This window comes from Vulpes vulpes, chromosome 4 (genome assembly GCF_048418805.1).
Source record: "Vulpes vulpes isolate BD-2025 chromosome 4, VulVul3, whole genome shotgun sequence".
In the NCBI taxonomy this organism is placed as follows: Eukaryota; Metazoa; Chordata; class Mammalia; order Carnivora; family Canidae; genus Vulpes; species Vulpes vulpes.
Window position 1 is genome coordinate 47,499,730 of NC_132783.1, and position 27,572 is coordinate 47,527,301.

Below are 27,572 nucleotides of genomic sequence, written 5' to 3' on the forward strand. Positions count from 1 at the left end.
TGTTAACTCAAATTTCAAGTCTTTGATTTGATTAAAGAAATAGCATTTCTTTTCCAACCTTTTTAATAATTTTCATTGATAGCCTGTTATATACAGTCGATACTATGCTCAAACATGGATGAAATCTTAAGTTTTCCATCTGGGATCCCTTTCATAGTTCCAAGCATTTAACATTCTTTCATTATGAAACTTTTTTAAATGTCTTCTTTTCTAGCTCATCCATGATCTGTTCAAATCAGTAACTGAGACAGAGAGGTAAACTACAAAAATTCACTCTTTCCCTCATTTTAACTTAATAATCTTAAATAAAACTTCCTTTTTCTCCTTGTAGTGCCCTCTCATGTTACCTGAAGAGTGTAGCAGAGAAATATATATACATGTAATAGGTAATATATTTATTATAGAAAAAACATATATATATACATATACATACATAGAGGCATATACATACTGAATTATGAATTACTAGGAGAATTACAACATTTCCTTTAGAGGGCTATAAACTTGGAGAATTCAACATTTAAATAGAAGATTATTCACTGAATTGTATTTCAGTTTGTTATCAGAAGATTGAAGGGATGGTAAAGTTAATGTCAGCCATATGCCATTTCTTGCCTGACTGATTCAAAACTTGTTCTGTTGCATAATTAGGATAACCTATTTGCAAATTGCTTAAAATTAGTGTTAACAGTTGGAGAGTAAGTTATGAATAAAAATTTTGTTGCTTTATTAAATGCTACTAAAATGTATAACTATTGTGCTCTATATGACTGAAACCGTGTGGTAGCTTCTATATTGGTTCTTTTCTTGGTCTATCTACATTTAGAACATTATTTAAACAAAGCGTAATGCCAAGGACTTAGAGATTAAAGACTTAGTTGTTTATTGATAAACAGTTACTGTAAACATTATTTAGTCTAAAAATTTCAGCTCACTAAAATCAACCCTAGGTTTAATTGAGACACTATCTCAAGCAATTAAAAAAAAATCATATTATCACCAAGTTGGAAAATCCAGCCTCAGCAGTCACTCATGGATAATTGTAACAGTAATGCTAGTCGGTAAGTCACCCAACTTTAACTCAGGTGCATCTTTTCCAACATAAAGACTTAGCAAAGTGAATAATAGAAATGAGCAATGTTAGGTTTAGTGATAGTAGGTAGGACATTAAAACCTTAGATCACTCTTGGAATCATCTGATTCTTTATCTTGTAAATTCTGGAAAGGAAGACTGAGAAATAGACTTTTGTTAATCACCAGAGAGATTTCACATCATTTTCTATCACCAGGAAACCATTGTGAGGACTTCCACGGGCAGAATTCCTAAATTAATATTCTGTCCACTAGTAACATAACTCTAAAATTTCATATTTATTGTTGCATAACTCTTTTCATGGTGGTGGTGTAGCTTTATGGAAAGCCTCAGGCTCTGGTGTCAGGCGAAACAGCATTGTTTTCTGTAGAGCCACATAAAAGTTATGTGACCTTGGGGAAAATGCCCTCGCTTATTCTTGGTTTCCTCATCTATCCGTCAAGCTCATACTTGAGCTGGTTATTGAACACTTTGAGGAGGCATGTTGATTGAGTGCTAAATACTGAACCTGAACACAGTAGGCTCTCAAGAAAGGAATGTTATTTAAAATTCAGAGTCTCTGAAATTCTTTCGGAGAGAAGAATGACAACTAAATGAATGAAAGTTAGCAGATATTGGCCATAGCAACAAAGAATGAATGTCAAATATGTAAAGATGTCAACTCTATGTTATTGAAACCATAAATTAATTGACAAATGTTAGGCATAGTCAGTCCCCTGAGTGTATTCCTTCTTTTTCTGTCCACCTCTACCAACACTTGTTAAATTTTTATTAGAAAAACAAGTCTATCAAAATACTGTGCCTTTGGCATTGTGTTCCCAAGAATATGCCTCTTCTATTTATAATTGAGACTTCAGGTAAATAATTCTGAGAGAAAAAGGCAGAGACTATGTAATTAAATAGCCTAGCTTGGTTCTTCTTGAAATTTACAGGAATTAGTAATTAGAAAAAGAATTATTCCTTAAAATTAGAGAATGTGTTGATATATGAATATGAAATATAGATACTCACATGAGGTGCTAAAGTCAACGTTTACATAAACTGCCATTCCACTTCTCAATCTATCAGCAAGATGAACATTTAGAAAGGTGAGTTGTATTAGCTATTTTCCCTTTTTTCAGTCATATAAGCAACCTTATTCACCCTTTATTTTTTTATTTTTTAAAGATTTTACTTATTTATTCATGAGAGAGAGGCAGATACATAGGCAGAGGGAGAAGCAGGCTCCATGCAGGGAGCCCGATATGGGACTCGATCCTGGGACTCCAGGACCATGCCCTGAGCTGAAGGCAGATGTTCAACCACTAAGCCACCCAGGTGTCCCCCTTATTAACCCTATAAAAGGAAGTGCTGAACTTGATGGAAGTCCAGGAGGCAACCATTTTGTATAACTCAGTCCTTTTATGTTTCCAGTTGAAAGTCTGTGCTTGTAAATGGTGTTATTAAATGGTATGTTTTAATGAAGTTTCATTATTTCATATACCAATGGCTCTCTTCGTGGAATCCTTCAAGGCACATTATATTACTACAGTGTTACAAGGCAATATAGAGGCCTGTCCCTCCTTATATGAGCCATGCAAGAGCATGCTGCATTAGAGCCCTAGAGCTACAAGCACTTTTTTTTTTCTAAGGGCCAAATACAGGGAGTTTACAGGGTGAAAGTAGACTTTCTATATCAGTGGAGGTGTCAGGAAAAGTTCACAAGGACAGTGAGCATCAGATTTGGTGTTACTACCTCAGCAAAATGAGCACTCTCTGTGTCTTTTGCACAAGGAATTGGTGACAGTGCCATGTGCTAAGATGAAGTGTTGAAGCCAGATATGACTGTGTTACTTACACAGTGAAGGTTCAAAACTGATAGAACAATGCCACTTTATAGGTTCACCAAACCGAAGTTTCAGATGCCTCTGTAGTATGTGTACAAACAACCTAAGCAACACAGATCCAAGTAGCATCTCTTGGTTTAATATCATGGAGGCTCATTTTCTGTCCTTGCTATGGAGAGTGTAGTGGACAGAACAGACAGTAGCAGAAGTGCAACACCTTTTCAATATCCTTCACGACCTCAGAGCCATGCCATATATGATAATTACACAGATAGACAGTGTAAAGACTGAGCAAAACTATAGCTTTCCTTCCACAGACTGCCTGCCTAGTCATAAAATGAATGCCCACATTGAACTGCTTGTTCTTTTGAATTACATACTTTTTTGAGCTACCTGGTGATTATTTTATTCATATAATTATTCATGTAGTGCTTTTCTTATAATGCCTTTGTCCTACTGTGATAAAAATGTAAAACTGCGTGCAGTAATTGCATGCAGTCACCCACAATGGGCGGTGTAGTTTGCTACTTTTGCAACTCCTGAAGAATGAAAAGCACAAATCATGCTGCCAAACATAAGTGAGCAAAAGAAGGTTAACAGAACAAAACAGCAATTAGCTGAAAATGAGAACAGTTAAACCCTCCTTTTCATGGAGGCCCTGGAGTCCACCCTAACTTTGCTTGCAAAAGCCAGTGACAGAAAACCAGGTCATAAGCCCCAGTGTGGCCAAGAATATGCAGCTTTTTCTTGGCAGCATATTGGTAAAGAGGAACTCTGAAAACCAGAAATCACATGCTCAGGGTAAACCAAAAACCAAGCAATTGGAGTCTCATCAACTCTGATGCAAGCAAATGCAAGCTCTCTTTCTATATAGTGTTGTCCAAGTAAAACAAACAAAGAAACAAACAAATCTGACCACATATGAAATTTTAAATTTTTAGTAGCTATGTTAAAAAATAAAAACAGGGCATGTAGGTAGCTCTAATGGTTGAGTGTCTACCTTCAGCTCCTGTTTCAGGTCATGATCTCCTGGTCCTGGGATGGAGCCCTTTGTCAAGTTCCCTGCTCAGCAGGAAATCTGTGTCTCTCTCTCTCTCCTTCAGACCCTCCCCCAACTTGTGTGCTCTTTCTCTCTCTCTCTTAAATAAATAAATAAATAAATAAATAAATAAATATCTTTAAAAAAACAAATAAATGAAAAGAAAAAATAAAAAGAAACAAAATTAACTTTAATAATCGTATAATCTAGTATATCCAAAGTAGAATTATAAGAACATGTGTTAAGTCTTAAAACGTTTTAATGAGACATTTTACCCTTATTTGTGTGAGGTCTTTAAAATCCAATGTGGATTTTACACTTACACCACATCTCAGTTCGGATTAGCCATATGTTAAGTGCTCAGTAGCCATATGTGGCTAGTGGCCAATGCATGTTCAATTCTAGACTAAACCTTTCTTACTGATAGAAAGGATTTCAAACGGATGCTCATTAGCTCTATCCCAACCTTAAAGCTGTGTCCTGTATCATCTTGTAGCCTGTGAATAAACAAATGTCAAGACTCTTCTAGAAATCAAAAAAATGACATAATACTCTTGGAAGGACTTTTTTTTTAAATCAGACTTACAAAAAACGGCCTTATCCATACTTACCATTCTACTTGTTTTCTTTCTCTACAGTACCATCCTCATTTCCTCTTACACCTGCTGCTCCAGTTGAAACTTTGTTTTGTTTAATCTATTTAGATTTTTGCTATTTAATACATAATCCCAGCTACACTGAATGATCAAGGACTTATAATATTGCTAGTACAAGTGAAGAATTGAATTCCTCATTTCATTTAACATTCATTAATTTACATTTAAAACTGATACTTGAGTCAGTTACTAGAAAATATTTAAATACATATGAAATGTTTTGGAAGCTTGACTTTACCCATAGCTATTGAACTATATATACATTTTATAAAAACCAAATTCAAATCAAGTAATTCCAGTGCAAATTTAGCTTTTAGTTTAAGATCACTAAATTATAAATAAAATATACATTGGATTTCATAGGCTTAGTACAAAAAAATAGAATGTGGAATATCAGTAAATTTTTATGTTGAGTATATGTTATAGTGACAACATTTTTAATATATTGGGTTAAATAAAATACGTTGTTAAATTTAATCCCATTTGTTTCTTTTTACTTGTTGTAATGTAGCTACTAGAAGATTTTAAATTGCCTAAGTGGTTTGCATTATATTTGTGTTGGGTAGTTCTGGCTTAGATCCTTACACTTATCTGGGCTTTGGAAATGTCTCGGACACCTGGTTTAGAGAATAATGGCTGAGAATTGAACACATTCCTAAGACCTACAAATCATAACTGGTTTACAGGTGGCCCTTGGAAAAGTCAAAGGGTTTAATGAAGTGCATCATAAATAAACATTAGCAGTCATCAGAACTGGGCTGCTTTTCAACGGATTGCTCTATGAAATGTTCTTGCCTGTTTTTTTTTTTTTTATTTCATGTATTTGTATTTTAAGTCAATTCATAATTCTTACCAATGCCATAAAGTGACCTGAAATGTAGTAAGTCTATAATTTGTAAAGAGTTTTGAAATTGACAGTTTTATAAAAAAGATACTATAAAAACACAAGTTATTCTACTTAGATTCCATGGGTATAGGGAGAAAAACATAGACTTATTATCTTATTGAATTTGCTTTTCCAAATACCTCACTGTTCAATTGAACTACTCAGTTATGATACATTATAATTTCATACATCTCAGGTAACTAGATTTAATGTTATCTTAGACGTCAAAATGTTTTTAAATCATGAAAGGGGTATTCATATACTATGCTGAACAGGCTGTCAGCACACCAGAAGCTAATTTAGACTGTGTCTGGGTTATTTTCATGGGCTCTAATGTTTCTGTGAAAGCATCTATTCACTGAACCATATCTGTCTTTCATCAGAATGAATTTGTCAGCCATTTCTGAGATGATAATGTAAAATAATTTTCTGAATATACTATTTGTATTCTATTCTAACATAATCTAAAAAGTTCTCCTTAGACAGAAGCTGGTCAATTCAAAAAGAATTTCTTAAACACCTACAACGAGCTATAAATATGATAGGCCATATAATCCATTTTCCTGAAACAACTGAAATCTACATGAATCACCCAGATTAACCTATCTGAAAAATTTAAAATCAGAACAAAGAAAGATAAATTAGTATAATAAATAATAATGTTCAAACGTCTGGAAATAATCAGGAAAACTTAATCCTAATATATTCCAGGAGGAACCAATAAGGTTTGTGAGGAGAGGAGATAAAAATTTAGAAGATAAGTATAGATATTTAATTTGTAGAATGTTAAAAAAATCTACCATCTAAATTCAAATAAAGTGGCACAAGGCACAGTGTTAAAAAGGATAGAAATAAGAACCCTAGTTTCTAGTTCTGACCTACCATTGGCCAAGGTATAATTTGGGGATATGTCATTCAGTTTTCTGAGCCTCAGTCTTACTGTATGTAAAATGGAGATTAATAAAACCTTTGCTGCCTAATCTGCAAGGTCTCAATGAAGATACATGAGATAGGTTTTCTGAACTTTAAATGACTAGTCAAATGAAAGACATTAATATGAACTTAACTTCCTGAATTCCTTTGAAGTCTTGTAACTTTTCTCTGATTTCTTCAGCTGGTTATAGACCTGATATCATTGCAAATTATACTTGCACGCAAATAGAAATGTTTTGGCATAAACTGCCCCACACAGAAAAGTTATTATTATTTCAAAATAACAAACTCAGTGCTCAGCCCAGCTGTTTAATGTGACAAAGATAAGTTTAATAATTAAAAACTACATAGTTAGGTTCAACTAGACTTAGTCAGATGATCACGGAGGCTATTAATATGGAACTCCTTTGCAAATTATTTTATAATTAGGTTTCTGTCTAGCATTTTATATTAACAAAGGTCATACCAGTATTAGCTTCTTGTTACATTTTCAATGAATTGTATGACTGATTTAGCATTTTATTTTTTATTTCAATGGGAGATTTTAGACTATAAAGCAATTTTGCAAGACTTAAAAGAATCAGGGGATAGGGAACTAGGATTTTAATTATGTTGTCTTTGGTTGGGCACTCCGTTTAGATTCCTCAAGAGGTTTAAGATAAAATGAGATAATGAGTTATCTCTTATAACAAATTTTGGGTCAGATGTAATCTGAAAGTTGATTAGTGTTTTCAACATCATGTATTTTCTTAATTTAAAACAATGCTTACCTTGACTTCATTTCTTAAAAGTTATAAACTCATCCTTTCTCTTTTGAAAAGTAGGTAATTCCAGGTCTATTTTGTGACAGGACCAGATAGCAGGTTTGTAATACCTTTGCTCCATGATATTCTGCAGAACCCAATTTTATTTCTTTTCAAATAAAACAAATATTTCTGTTATCACTTACAATGTGGATATGTGTATATATATATATATATATATATATATATATATATATATATAGACCCTGCTTCTCGGACTTTAGATTAGAGAGATTCCAGGGAAGAGTTACTTGGATAAAAGTTAAAAGTTAAATCCTGGATAACAAGGAAGCTATTGCTCTGTAGATGAGTGCCAGAGCTCAGATCTCTAGAAACGACCAGTTATCCCAGGCAGCCTGGGTCTTGTTATCCCACTTGCCTTTTATGTTGTTTATTCTGAGTAACTTTTCATAAGCATTGATATTTAGGGTATGTGTAGTTTTAAGTCTGTGTATGTTAGAAACTGATCTGTTTGAAAAGATCACTTGACATTCCAGCATATATTTGAGTATTGAGAAGAACACTTTTAAATATGGTATGAGCCATTAAAAGTGGCATTAGGGAATAAAATCTTTAAATGGTATTATAAAATAAAATTTTCAATGAGGATGTGGTTATAAAAGCAAAATGGGGTACTATTTTTGCTAGAAAATTAGAAGAATAAATTATACATATATTAATTGTTTTGTTTATACCGTGGTGTGCTTGATATAGAACTTGGCAATGCTTAAAAAAATACATAAGCCAGGATGGATAAATCACTGAGGAAGTTGATAGGGCAGGAAAATTATCAAGGCAGTGATGATAACGAACTTATGATAATGCTGTCATGTCTATTCAGTGTGTACTCAACACCAGGCACTGTTGTAAATACTTTTCATGTAGAAACCCATTTAATCCCTCAAATTAGCAGTTGTTGGAACAGCTTCCAGAGGAAGAAAAAGCACTAAGATACACGTCCCAAGTCACAGAGATAAGGAGGCAGAACCCACGTTTGAAACCTACCACCTGGCTTCCAAGCCTAGGCTCTAGGTCACTGGGCTCCACTCCTTCTCTGTAAAGCCAGCATGTAGAATAACATGGTCTTTACAGGGCACCACAAATTTGGTTCTAAGCCTTTCAGCAGCTAAACCAGAGCTGCAAATACAGTCATAGTGTCTCTAGGTTAAAGAAAGCAATCATCCGAGGGAATTAAAACATGAAATACTTGATAGACGTACTTGAAACTGCCTCACTGCACTATATACTGAATCATACTGAGACTTAGATTATGCCCCTATATCAATAATGCAGTATAACTCTCGAAAGTATCCACACCTCTGAACATCAGCAAATTAGTAAGAGCCAGGTAAGCAGAATTGTACTTTGCCAGCTCAGCTGAGAGCCAAACCTTTCAGCCTCCAGACATTTGGTATTTTGTGACTTGCAGGCCAGAGGAACTTCAGGAAGTTTAGGCCTGCAGCAGAAAGTCGGACCCGGAAAAATGGAGATGGGTCATTTGGGTTTTTTTTTTTTTTTTAGATTTTTTTTTTAATTCATTTATTCATGAAAGACACAGAGGAGAGAGAGAGGCAGAGACACAGGCAGAGGGAGAAGCAGGCCCCACGCAGGGAGCCCGACGCGGGACCCGATCCCGGGACCCCAGGACCACCACGCCCCAGGCCGAAAGCAGGCGCCAAACCACCGGGCCACCCAGGGATTCCCCAAGATGGGTCATTTTGAACATGCAGCCAAGTTAGAGGCAGGTCTTAATATGTTGATATATACGGATGTGCATGTATATGGACTTGGCATCACAGCCCTTACTGAAAGAGTTTGGTCAGAAGAATGAGCTTCAATATCTAAATAAAGTAAAGCCATCAGCCCATACCCAGGGGGTGACGCTGTCTTGTCCTGTGAAGGAGAGGCGGCCTGCTCTGATTTTGCCTCCAGGACTGAGGCATCAGGCAAGCTTACTTAGAGTGGCCAGGGAAGCTGTCACTGTTATTTCCCCCAGAAAAGAAAAGCAGCATCTCCCTGAAGGTCTCTCAGATTTATGGTGGTGGTTGTTGGTGGTGGTATTTTAACTTAACAATGAACTACTTTGGCACTGCTTCAGAGGGGGCATTATATCAAAGGACTACTTTTTTTTCTCTCTTTTTTTGTAACGGAGAACAAGAAAAGCAAAACCTCTTTTATTCAGTGCATATTAATCACTATCAAAACATGCAGTTGTTGTATTAATTTGGATACTAATTTACTTATAGTTTGATTTTTCCACTTAAAATGAAGTATTATCGCTGAGGCAACAGCGTGAAAGTATGTCGTTGTAAACGACCTTTGAGTCATAAAAGCTCCACTTGTTTTGCCAAATAATTAATCTGATGTTCAATGAATCTCCCACTGCCCAGAGACCTTTGTAATTCTGAGATGCAACATTTTATGTTTACAGATGCTTGATGTAGTGCCCCTGCCAGCTGATTGCTAACAAATGATAGCATAGCCATGGAAGACCAGTGAGATTTGCATCTGGTTTGTGTAATGGTAAACCTGCGGTGCCAGCTGTCTATCACAAACTCTCTTTAAAAACTCAAATATAGTGGCCAATCATCAGTTCATTCAAAAATGCAACAGCCAAGGACTATTTTGAATATTGAAAATGGTTGTTGGTACAAGTGTTGGGCTGGCCCCAGTGTGCCAGCTGACGGAGGTACAGTTGAGCTAGGATTTCTGTGTATTACTACAGAGGATGACATTTACATAAGCTGTGTGATGTGAGTGGCGCTCTCTAGAGTTGTGTGACAGAGCTCTGCATTTTATATATAGTCCACAGGTTTTTACCTGTTTTCACAGTAGTCTGCTATTACTTAATACCTGTTTGTGTCTCTCTACTTGCCGATGAACTCCTCCAGAACTAGTTTTATTTTCTTGTTTTTCATGTTGTCAAATTGTGCCAGAGTGCCCATGGCCTGGGAAACTTTTTTTAAGCTTCTTCATTTAGTCAAATAAAAGTGAAAATATATTTTGTAAAATATACTTTGTAAATATATTTTGTAAAGAATTTTAGCTTTTGTGTTTATATACATAAGAACTTTTTTTTTTTAACCGAAGAACTTTTTACAAGTATTATTCTTATTGGTAGGTCAGCTCAGTCTTCACACTGTAATAGTTAAGAATCTTCCGGAGCGAAGTGAAAGAAGACCAAATCAAACATGCTAAATGTTGAAAGAAAAAAGTGAATTTAGTGTTCACATAACAGATATCCCAGAGTCAGATCCATCTAACTTCAGTCCAGATCCACTGTCCCGAAAGACGATCTCAGGACATACTTGCTACGTCTCTCACGTGCTGCCTTCCTCTGTGTGGCTTCACTCAGGCTTGCTTTTTCCTTCCCACTTCAAGATGGCCAGTAGCAGTGCCACACTAGCAGATGGTCCTTTCAGCAATCATCTCCTTTCTGTACAGCAAAATCCCAGATTCCACTTCCACGATACTTGGCCATGTGCTTACCTGGGACCAGTAATAGTGGTCTCAGGATTGGAATCTTTGATGGGTTGGAGGGGAAATGAATGGGAATCATATGGCCTGAGAGTGTAGGAGATGTTTCTGTCACAAGACAAGAGGAAATGCATGATGAGCAAAGAAAAACATGTTTCCACGACAGTATCTTCCATTTAACAGGTGATGAAACTAAGGCTCAGAGACGATATTGTCTTGATGATGTGGGTCTGCTGGTACTGAATCCAGTATAGTGTGCATACTATCACCTATGCAGTCCTTCCTGTAACGTGTCAGGTTAATAGGTAGTCAGTAGTCAGAACTTCTTTTCAGATCCATAGCATGATACTCTGAGAATACAAAATCCTGGAAGCATGAGTCTTTTTTTCCTTGAAATTCAACTTGATTTCCCAATTTATGGAAAAGGCGACTTAATTTTCCTGACAGATCTTATGAGTGGAAGGTTTTCCTTAAGTATAGGCAGTGATTTCAAGAGAAACAATCAAGTTCAGATAGCTTCCTCGTTTCTCTGTTCTCCTGACTATTTAGAGGATTTTATTTTCTGTGATCAGGTGTGGTTCTGGTTTAGGCACTTTGGACTGAAGGACGTGCGTGTGTTCTAGAGAATCGCAGGCAGGGGATCTGACCACAGCCCACGTTACCTTGGAGACATTTTCATAAATACTGTATGATTCTGCATCCACATTTCCACAAAACAATGTATTGTTGATGACCACATTTATGTCAGTTTAGGTTTATGTACTTTTTGATTCACTTTTTGTAGCATTCAGTCCGGAAGGTTTGAAAAGGATAATGATTTCACAAGAACTTGAGTTGAACCCATACAGAGGAAGAGGGAGTTACGGGTCTGCCTTGAAATCAACGTGCTTATTTAAGTAGATTTTAAGAAAAACAGAGCATGAAAACAACAAATCAGCCTGACTTATCTAAGAGGAGTGGATAAAATAGTCCCTGCAGGAGGAAACCTGTAACCCAATCCAGTAGTTTATCACATCTTCATGAAACCTTGAAATAGCTCTATGAATTTATATTGTTTCCAAAAGCTATGTGAGCCGTGCTGTCTTGCCCTGCCCCACTGTGAACCCTGAAATCAATCCATTGCTCGCTCAAAGTTTGGGAAAACGATATGCTGCTAATGTCAATGAACTGGCTGCATTCTCAGAATGGTTTTTCACTCCCCAGTTTACTGAAGTGGAAGACAGAGAGAATATGCCTTCCTGAAAATAACCACATGTGCTCAAAGACTGAGATTTTCCAGGCATGAGTGCATTTCTGATAAAACACCTCCTTAACACGAGGAAACCTTGTTATTCTTCCTTCCCACAAATCGTTTGCCTCCTTTATATTTGTAAAGATTGTCAACTCTTATTTCTCTTTTGGAGGTTTGATAAAACAGAGGCCTTGGAGAAAAGAAAATGGATACGGTTCAAAGAAATCCATCTCCTGTAACAAGAGAAGACAGAGCTATATCTCCTCAGCGCCCCTCAGCTCTGTCCTACCTTTCCACAAATAACCCTCCTTGGCCTCAGTTTACATTCATTCTTAGTCATTATTTATATTATAGATACTCTTTAGAAGCACTTTATAGGGGGACAAAATGCAACTGAAGTTATTTCTGGCTCAAGAATAAAAGCTAGAAGTTATTACATTTTGCAGTGGAGTTGCACTAGTTATCTTTCAGTATTTTCCTTACATCTTTTTACACATTGTCTTAATTTGTTATTACTTATTTGACAATAATTTTAACAGTGCTAACATCTCATTCGGTTTTGCAGTTAGCAATTTCCAAATTGCTTACACATATTTTATGCCTATTGTGTTTTATTATTCCTCTCCATATGGTGGACAATGATCTGCTAAGTCTGTTTCCTTTAACTTGGACAGTAGCTTTTCCAGGTGATTTAAACCAGTTATTATGAATATGTGGGTTGAATAAATTAGAAAGTAAACCAAATAAAAAAGCAATAAGAACATATCATTTAATCTCTTAAAAGATGCAGCGTGTGTACAATTATATTAAAAGGTAACATTTATATAGTTCCCATTTTGACCTGTAAGTACTAAATTGATGTTGGTTCTCCTTGAGAAGCTTCACAGAGCTTCTTCATCAGATGATTCTTCATCATTCTTCATCAGATGATTCTCTAAGTCTGTTTTGAATGTTAGTCAAAGGAAATTACTGCTACTTGGGGGCTGTGTGAACTTTGGACAAGCTAGTTGACTTTTGCTTTTTCATCTTCACAGTGATGGAGATAACAGCATTACCCATGGTGCTGTGAGACCTATAGGAGGGAATAAATCGAAAATACTTAGTGAGGTACCTGGCCTTTGTAAGTGCTTTAGAAGTATTTGTTATTTTTGTAGTTGTCTTGATGTTGTCACTAACAGTACCATAAGAGAATCATGGACAATGATTTGGTAAATCAAAGCTTTCACATTATTCAAGGCAGCATCACTTAAAAAGCACAGTCTTACCAAACCAGGAGTACCTAGATTCCTTTCCCAGCTCTTCCATTTATCAGATGGATGGTCTTGGGAAACACACTCAAACTTTCAAAACCCAAGTTTTGGTCCATGAAAAACATAAGGAGGGGCACCTGGGTGGCTCAGTGCTTGAGGGTCTGCCTTTGGCTCAGGTTGTCATCCTGGGGTCCTGGGATCAAGTTCTACATCGGGTTCCTTGCAGGGAGCCTGCTTCTCCCTCTGCCTATGTCTCTGCCTCTCTCTGTGTGTCTCTCATGAACAAAAAAAAAAAGTTAAGAAAGAAAAGCATAAGAAGTTTATTATAAAAGTTGCATCCATCCAGGGTAGATAAAAAATGAGATGGCAATATGATATCATTAAATATTTTTTAAAAATAGTTTCATAAAGAAAACCTCCTTCACATCTTCTTAGACTGAGTCTCTGGCTTTGAGCAAGTAATGGTGGAAATCTCATTCAATCGTTTGCCCTAGAGTTTGAGTACCCTGGATCAACAGCAGATGGTATGTGGCTGATCTTTACATTTTTAAACAAAATAAAAAGTAATATTTCCTGTTAATTTTAAAATGTAGAAGGTTTAAATTGGCAACATGACAAGTTTTAATTTGATCTTAGCAGAGAATATACCTTAGTAGTGCTGTATTTCCAGTTTTATCTCCTTATTTCCTTTGATCTTCGTTTTTGTTTTCTTCTAAATACGTAACATAATTAATAGTGCTGCTTAACTCTGAGGACTGACATAATTCCAAAAACAAACTTATTAGGAATAAGTTCAGCTACACTAGTTGGTTAATCCTTTTCCGTTTTTGTCAAAGAATTCATTTATAGACCCCAACAAAAGTACTTCCAAATATAATAGTACTTTTCTTTTTTTCTTTTTTTTTCTTTTTTTTTTTTTTTTTTTTTAGTTTAACTGTCTTTAAATGAGACCAGAGTCTTTGGAATTTGTTGTTTACTTGTAAACTTCTAACAGTGTTGAAGCTTTTGTCATATTTCAGGATGTAGTCTTTATCTGAAACATCAAGGTAGACCTAGGTCTTGAAAGAATTTTTATTTTATAAAAATAGCTTACCTCTTTCAACTGCATGTAAAGATGGCAGGCTAGGCTAAAGTGACAAAGAATGCCTTAAGGGGAACTTTGAATGAATAACTTTGAAGGAAAACTATTTTCACCGAAGACTTGTCCAGATTTAATTAGTTACGGGGGTTAGAGGCAGAGAGAAAAGGCCAGGAGCCTAAAGGGATTTTAGGAGTAAAGTGTCAAGGAGAAGTGAGGTCTCACATGGAGAAGGAAGTGTTGCTACTTTAAGGTTTAATAATTTTGTAACCCAGTGTCAAGTATTGTGATTTCCAGTGGCAGGGGAGGTGAAAATGTGAAACATTAACCAACCCTGTACCTTGCTGGAGGTGATTCATACCCTGTCTTCTATAGTATACTGGGTATATGCTCTTTCAAAACAGTGAATTTTGGAATAATGCCATTTGCTCCATCAAAAGCAATAAAAAGTGGGGATATTGGTTCATAAACAGTACCCTCACACAATAAGTGAATTAATCATTTGCTGGCAAAGTCATGAAATGTGAATTTATATCTCATGTGAATTTATGTCACATATAATTTTTAAAAAGACCCACACATGGATCCAGAATTCAATAACCAGAACTAAAGATAACAATGATATTAATAAAGATTGTGATGCTTGTTTGTTCCTGTTTTAAACATGTGCAGAAATTTTGGTGTCATGCAAACATTATTAAAACCATAAATGTGCAGTGGTTGTTAGTTGTTAATGTTTCTATTTTTAACATTGGATGTTAGCTTATCCTAAACATTGTAGGGCAGTGATTGGAACATAGTAGGCATATGATAACACCAGCTATGGCAAGTGATGGATCAAGTGAGCCAGAGAATTTACTATGAAAAGTGGTAGTCAGCACAAAATATATGCATACATATTTCCTTTTATATTTTATTCCTATTTCTGTATCCACACATATTTGCACATACATAAATAACTGCATAGAGAAAGGTCCAGAACAAAACACAGTTGGTAGAATTGGGGAGTGGGAGGTAGCTTGAGGAGTGAATTTCCATTTCTGTTTCTTTATTATAGAATTTTAGCAACTAGAACAAATAAAATTTAAAATGTGCAATTTTTATAAATAATAACATCAAAAAGGCGATAGTCTATGGGGTAGCTCAAAAATAAGAAGATAAAATAAATTATCAGGTGAATTAGAAGGGAGTATTGAAATGGTGCTACAGAACTTACATAATCAGAAAATACATACCAGAGCCATGAAATCTTGAGAATGGCGTGGGATGTCTACTTCTGCCACATAATAGTCATGAAATATCAAAGTCACTCAGACTGTCTGGGCCTCAGCTTCCTCTTCTATAAAATGAGACAGTTGAACCAAAATTCTATGTAGATATTTAACTATGCAAGGAATGACTTCTCTACAGCCATAATCAGTACTCACCCATGGTTTCCCCACCCCCCAGTTCTCATACAACCGTCCAGGCAGGGAGACAGAGCACAAAGAAATAAAACAATTCTCTGAGTATTTCTCCCCACCATCAAATCCCTGGCCCCTCTCCCACAGTCCCAAGCACAGTCATGATGGAAGCATAGACTTCTTGACTAGAGGACTTCTAGAGTGCTCTCACATTCTCAAATCTCTGCTCTTTATGTGTATGGTGTACTCACACCATGGATTTTTGTTCACACAGACCTGTCTACCTAGCTACACTTTAAAAAGCAGTAGATCATTGGGAAAGTGACCAGGACCAGCACCGAGGTCCCAACTCACAGCCGTGTTCCTTTTACCACCTCTTACTGACTCCTCTAAATCAGTCCCTGAAAGCAAACCTATTTTGAGAAGTGATAAGGTGCATGGTGTTGGCATAACGGGATATTATTAATGAGAAAGTACAGTCTGAATTTTGTTTATGAATTTTGCCCAAATTTTTATTTTTTTAAGATTTTATTTATTTATTCATGAGAGAGAGAGAGAGAGAGAGGCAGAGGCAGGCGGAGGGAGAAGCAGACTCCATGCAGGGAGCCTGATGTGGGACTCGATCCCGGGACTCCAGGATCATGCCCTGGGCTGCAGGCAGCACTAAACCGCTGCGCCACTGGGACTGCCCAAGAATGAGGACTCTTAAGAGGACACTAATACAACAACTAAAGTTTTATTTTTCACAAAGTAGGAAAATGAAGAGTATTCACTTCTGCATTTGAAAAAAAATCTAGAAACTTACAGTATTAGGAATTTATGTATCTTTTCATCAGTTTACTCAACAAATGCCATTTTTTGGTCCTGCTATGTACCAAATATGGCTGGGTGCTACAGATTCATGAATTAATTACACGTCACTGTATTTATCATTTTATTTTATTTATTTTTTATTTTTATTTATTCATGAGAGACACACAGAGAGAGAAAGAGAGGCAGAGACACAGGCAGAGGGAGAAGCAGGCTCTATGCAGGGAGCCTGACATGGGACTCGATCCCGGGACTCCAGGATCATGCCCTGGGCTGAACCACTGAGCCACTCAGGCTGCCCACGTAACTGTATTTAAATAGACTCTCTGGGGATCCCTGGGTGGCGCAGCGGTTTAGCTCCTGCCTTTGGCCCAGGGCGCGATCTTGGAGACCCGGGATCGAATCCCATGTTGGGCTCCTGATGCATGGAGCCTGCTTCTCCCTCTGCCTATGTCTCTGCCTCTCTCTCTCTCTCTGTGTGTGACTATCATAAATAAATAAAAATTAAAATAAAATAAAATAAAATAAAATAAAAATAAATAAATAAATAGACTCTCTGTGTAGTGGAGTGCAGAAAAGGTCAAGTGAAATGCAATGAAATAGCAAGGTATATTGTGCAATGTTAATACAGAGAGAAAGCAACAAACCCATGCTGAATGAGTCTTGAATGACTTCATGGAGGGGTTAAAACTTACAATGAACTTGGAAAGAAGAATAGGCACAGGCTTGGTAAAGGCACAGGCCAGAAAGGATACTTCTGGAAGATTAGAAGTGTTCGAGTGTATTTAGGAAAATGAGAGTAGCTCAATATCCACAACAGCAATATAACAAAAAACAATACAAATAGTTATCATATGTGAAGATCTATCTGTGGTCAGCTCTATGCTGAACCATTCTTATTGCCTTATTTCATGTACCCCACACACTATCACCACATTGTTTTGCCTACCCATTTTATAGACTTGGAAACTGAGATAAGGTGAAATCTCAAAAGTCATACACATAGTAAAAAGTGGTGCTGAGACTCAAATCCAAGTCTGTGGGATCCCAAAGTCTATTTTCATAGCAATTACCCAATTCATAGTTATGAGAACACGAAGTCTATGTTCTCACCTGGACACAGAAAGCCCTGCACCCATTTATTCAGAAAGTGTATATTCAGTTCCAAAAATTATAACAAGTACCAGGCTTTGCACAGTGGTGGTATTGTAACCAATGTGGTTTATCTGAGGCGTGATTATTGCTAATTGAAAACTTTTCCCTATAATAAGCACCAACTATTCAAAGATGAATATGAGCCAGTTAGTTCACTATAAAACTATTATAAAATGCAGTGTTAGAAGTATTTGTAAGGCCCTAACAAATATGAATGTAGGACTAGGGGAGAAATAGGCTCTAGGCTGGCAGAGGCAGGAAAGGCAGAAAAAACTTCCTGGAAGAAATGATGCCTGAGCTGAGCTTAGAGGCTGAAGAGGTGGCAGTAAAAAAGGAGAGGAGGGTCAGTGAAGAGAAAGTGTAGAAACTGCATGTTGTGTCCAGAGGACAGTAGATGGTATGTATTGCTGGAATGTAGGGAGGTCAAGGAATGGAGTGGTAAGAAAGGAAGGTGGGATGGTAGGCACACGTTAGATCATGGAGGAGCTTTTATATCATATTGATGAGTTTGCATTTATCTTATAGGAAATGAGGTTTAGGATTTTAAGCAGAGAAGTGGCTTAGATGTTGCTTTAGTCAAAAAGCAAAGGATACCGACTATGAGGCTTTGAAAGTGTTCTGGCAAGAAATGACGATGGCAGTGGAAACAGAGAAAAAGAAGCAGATTCAAGAAACTTGTAGGCCATAAAACTAGTAGGATTGTTGATTGTTTTTATGTTGGAAATGAGAAAAATGAAAAAGTCAGGCAACTCTTATTTGTGTAGCTTGGGGGAATCCTAGGAAAGATCAAGATTTTATAACTTTAAAGTTTCCTATATTCATGAAATCCATTATGGATATATGTAGTACTATATATTTCGGGTGTATTATTAATTATTTCACTAGATTTAAGGGATAATTTCTTCATTCCAAAGTCACTAAGAGTTTCTAATTTGCATGTGGAATCTGAGATTATAGTTTTTTTAATGGTTACATTCTAAAAACATAAATTGTGTGTTCTCATTATAGATCAATATTATTTTTAAGTCGTAATTTTATGGCTGAACGTTGTATGCATATTGCCATAGATTTTATTTTCATAGTTTCCAACATTTTTAATTTAATTTTTTTTCTTAATCTGGTGACATTTGTCTCCTTTGCTGTTTCTTCCTAGCACTCAGATATGTTCAGTTTCCTTTACATGTGAATTTTGAAATTCCTGGAAGCTGGGTTATGGATGTTTAGTTTCTTCATTCTGTCATTTTTCACATACTTGAAAATTTCCATCAAGGGGCAGCCCCAGTGGCGCAGCGGTTTAGCGCCGCCTGTGGTCCGGGGCATGATCCTGCAGACCCGGGATCGAGTCCCTCATTGGGCTCCCTGCATAGAGCCCGCTTCTCCCTCTGCCTGTGTCTCTGCCTCTCTCTCTCTCTCTCTCTGTCTCTATTAATAAATAAGAAAAATCTTTAAAAAAAATTTCCATCGAAGTTAAAAAACATACAGATTTTTTTGATAAGTGTAAATATATAGACATATATTCAGATAATTTGAATTATCATAATACTTTACTATGGAGAAGTAATTCATATTTTTCATAGTTCTTGTAGCAAATAATTTTAGATGTGTTCACTTCAATTGAGGAAAAATTTTAGAAGCTACTAGATATATGATGCAGCTGGACAACAGTAAGGAATATAAAAATGACTGGGACTCTCAAATTGCATTAAAGGATTTTGACAATTGAACAATAAGAAACAGTTATCTCTGGGAGGATTAGAAGTAGATTTTCAATGGCATTGAGATAGGCAGTGAAGAGTCAATATGAAATAAGACATCATGTGCACAGCAACATATGCATGTGGGAAAACATTTACAAAGCTACCTTAGTGTGGAATATAGAGTCGCCAACTTTAGCTTTGGTGGAATGATGGTAAATGAACTGAAAACTGAGTAAATTTGGCCTTGTTCTGTTGAACACAAAGTTTCCAGCAGAAGTTGTTATGATTCCACCTTCCATTTAGACATGGGATAGCTGGAATTGAGAAAGAAAGTCAGGAGCAAGTCTGCAGCAAAGCAAGTCAGTAGTGTAACTCTTGTAATAATCCATTTACAAGTAGTATGGACTTCACTTTAAGCAGTGGCAATGAAAAGGAGAATAGAGTTTGATGGTGAGAGAGACAATACGGATTTGATATTCTTTGTACACGTAGATGAATTGGACCTGACGGGGAGGCAGTACTCCAAGCATCTGACTGTGAGAATGATATTACAATCAGAAAAAAAGGAGTTTAGTCAGAAAGAGAAGCTAGTTTTAGAAGGAAGATATTCATCTGATTTTGATGCTAAGGATAGTGTTGAACAAAATAAAGTATTCCAATCCCATAAAGCTTTGAGTTTTGTGGGAGGGAAAAAGAAAAGAGGCAACTAACTTAGCAAACAAGCTGATTTGAGAGTGATAGATGATAAAGAGAAATCAAATAGAATGATGTGTTCTTGAAGAAACACATCAACAGATTGGGATTAGGTAACCAGAAATCTCCTTGTGCAGGAGATGGGTTGAGCTGAAGCCTAAATGGCAAGAAGAAGAGAGATATTTTATAGAGGAATGAAGAGCTTCTACAAATGCCCTAGGGTAGGACTGATTTTGATGTGTCCAAAGATACAAATACTGTCTGTCTTCAGAGTGGTGAAAAGGACACGAGGGTAGGAAATGAGACATAAAGGCCAGCAGCAGTCAGATCAGTTGGGTCCTCATTGGCCTTGGTAAGGAATCTGATTTCATTCTTGGTCAATGCAAAGGCATCAACAGATTTTAAGAAGCAAGGGATGGAGTGGAAGATGGTGTGTGTGACATGATCTGATAATTAAAGCCAAAGTTGTGGATGGGATGCCCAAGGGAGAAACTAAAGGAGAGAACCTCGGTAAGACTGACTGTGCTCAAACAGCACAAAACATAGAGAAAGGTCAAAGATACAGGATAAGAAGCAATCTATTGCTAATGCACAGTTCCCAAGAGAGGAGAAAGTTTCAAAAAGGAGTGAGTAGTACAATGAAGTCAAGTGTCAAATGAGGCCAGGAGGTTGAGGAGACACAGTAATTAGATGTATCATATTATTTTCCACACACAAATGTTTTAGATTCAACTTTGCTTACTTAGTGAGAGAATATATTTAGTCAAAGGCTGTTACATGTCATGATATATGACATTAATACTTGCATAGAAGATATATGTAATTTTTTAATGTGGGGATGGGATCCGTATAATTTTTTAATGTGGGGATGGGACCACCTTTTAGGTGTATATATTTCTATTATATTTTGAGTAAGGATTTCTTCTCATTATTTCTGTTGATAGAGTAATTCCTATATACTTCTATCTTATCATATAGCAACTTAGTTAGGAACAATAATTCAAATGGAAAGGAAAAAAGAAAAGAAAACCTTAAAGTCCATGCCAGGCACTGGACTAGGTATTGGTTATGCAGAAATGAATCAAGATAAGCACTGTTCCTAAAGCTCTGAACTTGCCTTTTAGTGGGGAAGAAATAATAAACAAGGAGAGTAGAGAGCAGTGGGAGATGATATAAGGGACTGAAGTCCAGGATTTGGAGGTGCGGAGGCCTTCAGAAGAAAGGATGTCTGATAACTGAAAATTGAGTAAGAGTTACAAAACAGGGTGGCAATGTTGTGGGAAGTGTGATGGCTAGTTTGATTTGCCGCCTTGGCAAGGCCGTTACTGGGTTATTCAAACACTTATCTAGGTGTTGCTATATTCTTTCTTTCTTTCTTCCTCCCTCCCACCCACCCACCCACCTTCCTTTTCTCTTCTCTTCTCTTCTTTCTCTTCTCTTCTCTTCTCTTCTCTTCTCTTCTCTTCTCTTCTCTTCTCTTCTCTTCTCTTCTCTTCTTTCTCTTCTCTTCTCTTCTCTTCTCTTCTCTTCTCTTCTCTTCTCTTCTTCTCTTCTCTTCTTTTTTCTCTTCTCTTCTTTCTTTCCAAAAAGTGGCATCATTCTATGCAGATTGGTCAAAAACTTCTTTATTTGCTTAGATGACTAATGATTGCCCTTCTAATTTAATACATACAAATCTGCTCCTTATTTTTATTGGCAAAAGAGTGGGACATATAATTACCTACCCATCCCTCAGTTGATTTTTAGTTGTTCTCATTCAAACAGTTAATTCCAGCTGACTTCTGTTGAAATTTTTCATTTATTTTTTAATAAACAGTGCCGCAATAAACATATTTGTGTACCTATGTATATATATGTACACATGTCTATTATATATACATATATAATGTATATCCATAATGTATGTGGATATATCCATAATGTATATAGATACATATCCATACACATATCCATATATATGCATATACATACACATACACGTATATATACACACACACCTATAAATGCCATTATGTCTGTAAGATACATTCCAAGAAATGGGATAAACTATTTGGAGGTGTGCAGAGATTTAATTTTTTTTTATATTGTCCATTTTTCTCTACCATGGTGCCAGTTTATACTATAGCCAATATATGCAGAGGCACATTTCCCCCACTCCTCATCAATCATACAATATATTTTAGCTAATCTGATGAGCAAAAATAAACTTACCATCATGCTTTACATTGTTTTTATTAAATTAATTGAGAAAGGGAGTAAGTGTATTTTTGAAAACATTTTGGTTTTTTTTTTAAGATTTATTTATTTATTTATGATAGACACAGAAAGAGAGAGAGAGAGAGGCAGAGACACAGGCAGAGGGAGAAGCAGGCTCCATGCCGGGAGCCCGACGCGGGACTGGATCCTGGGACTCCAGGATCACGCCCTGGGCCAAAGGCAGGCGCCAAACTGCCGAGCCATTCAGGGATCCCCTAAAAACATTTTCTAAGAGCATGGTATAGACCATGTAGCAGAGGTAAAGACTGTAGGTAGTAAAACATTTAGGAAGACTTTATATTAGTAAAATTCAGGGATCATAAAGGCTTAAACTGGGGCAGAGAAGGTGCCTCTCTTTCACAGGTAAGTGCATCTCTAAATAGCATGTTGACTCCATGTCATCATTAATCATGTCTAGCATGATTTTTAAAGTATTTCTTTAAAAGAAGAAAAAAAAAGTTTTTTTGTTTTGGAGTTGGAATCATGCAGTACCTCCAAATTGTGTAATACATTTAAGGCATTATGTATTCAGCTACTTAAATTTAAATGATGAATCCATTAATATGTTGCTTGAAATATAGACCATAGTCTTTGTCTTCCAAAGGATATTTAATCAAAATGTTTAATCAAAATGTTAAAAGCTAGAGTCTCATTCAAATAGTTAATTTCAGCTGCCTTTTGTTGTAATATATCATGAATTATCTCTCTGATGGATGGGCAGCCAAATGCAGATAAAATTAGCTTTGCAGTCATTCATTTTAAATTGCTCTTGAATCATTTGGAAGTAAATTCCATTTCAGAAGAATACGCTTCAGGTCTCAGACAAAGAGATAATAGTCCTATATTTTATGATATAAGCAATAATAGTTTAAGTCTTATGATTCAGAAATATAGAAACTTATGTATTAAGTTGATGAAAATTAAGGCTTGATACATAGCAATAAAACCAGCAACCTAAGCCTCCTAGATTGATGTTCATAGCATAATATTTTCCTGTCAAGATTTAGGTGGAATGCAAGTCTATAAAAATAATACATGTTACAAAGCTTTCTCTTCTTGTATATAAATGGAAAAGCAAAGGCTATTTCACAGAAAAGGAAATATTGAGATTTATCTCATAATAAGATAAAATGGCAATATCAATATTGGGTAATGATAGAAAGTAGAAAATTAAGTCAAGTGTTACAGAAAGGTGAAATGAATAATAATGTTACATCTAAATTGAAAAGGCAATTATACTTTTAAGTTAATAGTGAATTCAATGTACAGAATAAAACCAACTTTGGAAAATTTACTTTGTTAATTTAAATGAACTCCATGCAGGACACTTGTTTAGCGATTTTATTAATCAAGTCATATGACCCAGCTAGCATAGTGCATCCATATCGGCGTCTGGGGTTTGCCTTTATACAACATGTAATAATTTGGGATAAATGGTATGTTGCCAGAAATAAGTTCATTGTCTGAAGTTGCTGTTCACAAATTGAGTTCCCATTATCTCTCTGAAGATTTCAGGGATCTCTGGTTATTTATATTAAGAGATAAAGTTGTAATAGGATGCACTCACTGATCTCCCTGCTGAAAAAAACAAATTGTTCTTTTATAGCTTCAAGTTTTGTAGCATGTCCTTAATAGTGTCAGAAAGCCGGTTTATTTGGATAGTAAAATGAATTCTACGCTAGCAGATGATCTCACTAAATAGTCTATCAACTCAAGGTAGAATCTCAAACCTTGTTATCTCCATGTATTGAACTTCAAAATCTCAAACTGTATTATATCCATGTATTAAAGAGCCTTCTAATGCCCTGAAAGATTTAGTTTCAGTTTGGTGGGGATTTTACTTGTTTTCGATTAGACACATGAATGGGCACTGGAGTACATCCAAAGGGAAAGCCGTGAACAAATAAAATTGCACACTGTCCCTTGCACACCATTGCAAACACACTTCCTTAGAGACCTATTTGAAGACTGAGTTTCTTTCTCTGGAAAGCCATGATTCATTTGGAAGACATCTAATCACTGTAAGAAGCTGGGGAATAGCAAGTAAGTTCTAAAACAAACATCCACTACATAATTTTAATTCTCAGATTTTTCCGTGAAGTAGAATGTTTGGTTAACTGACATTTGTAGACAGGATCAATTTTGTGGATATGTGACCTGTGCTGTCACACAGGACTCTTCATTTAAGTTCATCTGTCACCGTTTCAGAATTCTTAATACAGTGAGAATCCCCAAATTTTCACTCTTCACTAGGCCACACAAATTTTGTATCCCGTCAAGTTTGTAGACCTTACTACTGTTACAACCTCTGGTATTTGTAAATTCATATGAGGTACTATGAACTCTAAAATATCTTGTGAACACTTTCTGAATGATCACAGTTGCCTTTTGTGTAATATTCATGCTTTTATAAGATTGTTATTGACCTTCCTACAATGTGCCTGGCACTGTGGCAGACTTAATGTAAAATAAAAATGAAAATTACAATAATTCCTGCCTTCAAAACAGCTCTCATTCTAGCATTGTTTTTCAAAAGCCAGAAATATTTAACAATTGGTAATAGTTGCATAAAACTTGTTACCAAAACTGAAAAGTAGATCCCTCCATATGTGTGCAAGGCAAATGCATACATAGTGCAGAGGAGCTAAGCATTCATGAAGAGGTATTTGTAGACGCTCATTTGCAGATGATTATTTTTTCCTTGTTAAATACATGATATTTGGAGATAATAATTTCCCCTGTTAAATACATATGGCTGTAACCCTGTTGGATATTTAAATACTCCTAAGTTTTCCTTTATAATTTTGATTGAAGAGAAATGGTTTGCTTGATTTTCAAAACATACTCTAGAAAAAAAATTAAGATGAAATTCCATGAAAAGACAATTTCTGAAATTAATGCTGATACTTACCATTGCTGTCTAGAGCAAAGAAAATATTGTCTTAGCATACTTGACCGGATGGTGGGGGATATTGCTTAGGCCATTTTACATGGTTGGGCATGGTATCCAGGCCACCTGTTGCAAATGAAGAAGAATTTCTAAGCACAGCTAGGATAATCATTATCCCACTGATAAACATTCCATTCCCATTTTGTCAAATTACCCCATTATACTTATCTTACTGTCTCAGGGTCTTGAAAATTATCTTTATCATTCCCATCCCCTGAATTGAGTATTAGAAGTATTGTGCCATATTGCCTAATGTTATTTTATCTAGGCATAGACTTAAACACTGTATGTGTATTATAAGAAATAGTAGGAAACTAATATGTTGTCATTGGTTAAGGCATCTCCCCAGATCAAACTTAAAAGATGGAGTTTATGCAAAAACTGGAATAATATGTAAAAGAAACATTGGATTTACCACATGATGAAAATGTTTCAAATGATGGAAACCATTCCTTAATAAGTTGCATAGTAAGTGTTATTTAACAAACACCTTGAAAAATCAACATTTTATGAAGCTTCAAACCAAGACAGAATTATTTCTTTTCACTGATAGTAAAGTAAAAACTCACAATTAAATACAAAATTAGTTTGTCCATACATCTCTTTTTTTAAAGATTTTATTTATTTATTCATGAGAGATACAGAGAGAGAGAGAGAGGAGAGAGAGAGAGAGAGAGAGAGAGGCAGAGACACAGGCAGAGGGAGAAGCAGGCTCCATGCAGGGAGCCCGATGTGGGACTCCATCCCGGGTCTCCAGGATCACACCTTGGGCTGAAGGCAGCGCTAAACCGCTGAACCACCAGGGCTGCCCTACATCTTTTAAATACATTATTAAATTATTACTATTTTTTGCAGCACTTAACGGAACCCTTTTTGAGTTGAAAACATATGTGTGACTTTCCCAACTTCCATTAGTCTCCCCAGTAGTTTACAGTAAAATAATCAGAAGGAAGGAATACATGCTTTTGGCAAAGAAGAGTAATCAATTTTTAGTGCCTGTCTTTCTGTAGGATGTGAATACATAAGTATTTGGCTACAGGCAAAGTAGTATACAGGAACGTGATATTTTACAATCATAATTCCTTCTAAAAAACAAATCTCACTTTCTGAAATGATGACTGAAAGGAAAGCTTTTGATATCTTACAAACTTAAATAAATACATTGTTACAAAATACATACACCTTTCTATATGCATAAATATACAGCAGTATTTTAAAAAATTGAATCAACCCTCTGCCTCCTTGAGTAATAGTAACAAAAACACAACTATCATTTTACTGAATTTCAGTCTGATATCTATTATCACATATAACAATAAGTGCATTGGGGGAAAAAATAACAAAAAGTGAATAAGGCCTTCAAGACCTCAACTTTATGTTGATGGATCTGTCGATTCCTTACTTCCCCGTTCCTTTGCCTTTCTGTTTTGAGTGTTCCTGCATATTGATTAAAGAGGCCGAAGTTGATGGAAACAAGGTTATTCTTTAGTTAGCTGACAGTTTGGATCCTTGATGTTCAACAATGGAAAAACCAGAAATGATGCCCTGCCAGAAGCAAGCAAATTAAGGAAGTGATAAAGCCAGCTGCAGGAAGCATCATTTACATCCCAGTGTCAGAAATTTATAATTGTGGAGAGCTTTGAAAGCTAGCTGTGTCTGTGATGCAAGCAAGCCAATTTGTACTGCAGAACATATTTGCAGAAATCAAACATGGGTACTCTTCCACAACTATCCTATGAGCTAGATGGAAAAAGTGCCAGGCCAGGTTTCTTAGCAGACCAATGTCCATTTTACTAATGGCCATATCCCCAAACAGGGCAACTAAATGAGTGATGAAATGAGTTTTAAGGTAATATATGCACAACCAGTCTTTACCCATACTGTATCATATATTTGCTACTGAATGTGTATACTTTTAAAGAACTTGTAAAAAATTTTAATTGTGACCACACCCCTTTAACATTACATATTAGGCTGGGGTACTTAATCAACTTACAGAATGAATAATAGTTTTGCTCTCCACTATCTGTCACAGGAAGAAAATTATCTGGTCTCACTTAATTTCAGTGTATCGGAAAGCCTTTTTACCTTGACTTTTGTGAAATATGATAGTAGGATTTTCTGTGCACTTTTTAAATTTTCTGTTTCTATTTGGAATCATACAGAACCCACATTATGAAAAACATACCACAAAGTGTACAAATATCTCAAGTGGTTTTGGAGTTTTGTTTATTCAGTGGTTTTGAAACAGGAGAGTGGAAGCAATATATTTGATAATTTTCAGTGCTATAAAAAACAAGATTATTGACTATTGTTCTTCATGATAATGCACAGTA

The 27,572-nt window shown here is 36.0% G+C and overlaps 1 protein-coding gene and 1 pseudogene across 3 annotated transcripts in view; both read left to right on the plus strand.

Moving 5' to 3' along the window:
• UNC5C (unc-5 netrin receptor C) overlaps positions 1 to 27,572 on the plus strand; it is a 353,473-nt gene that overhangs the window by 173,588 nt on the left and 152,313 nt on the right. The window lies entirely within an intron of this gene.
• LOC112932687 (U4 spliceosomal RNA) lies at positions 17,672 to 17,799 on the plus strand (annotated as a pseudogene).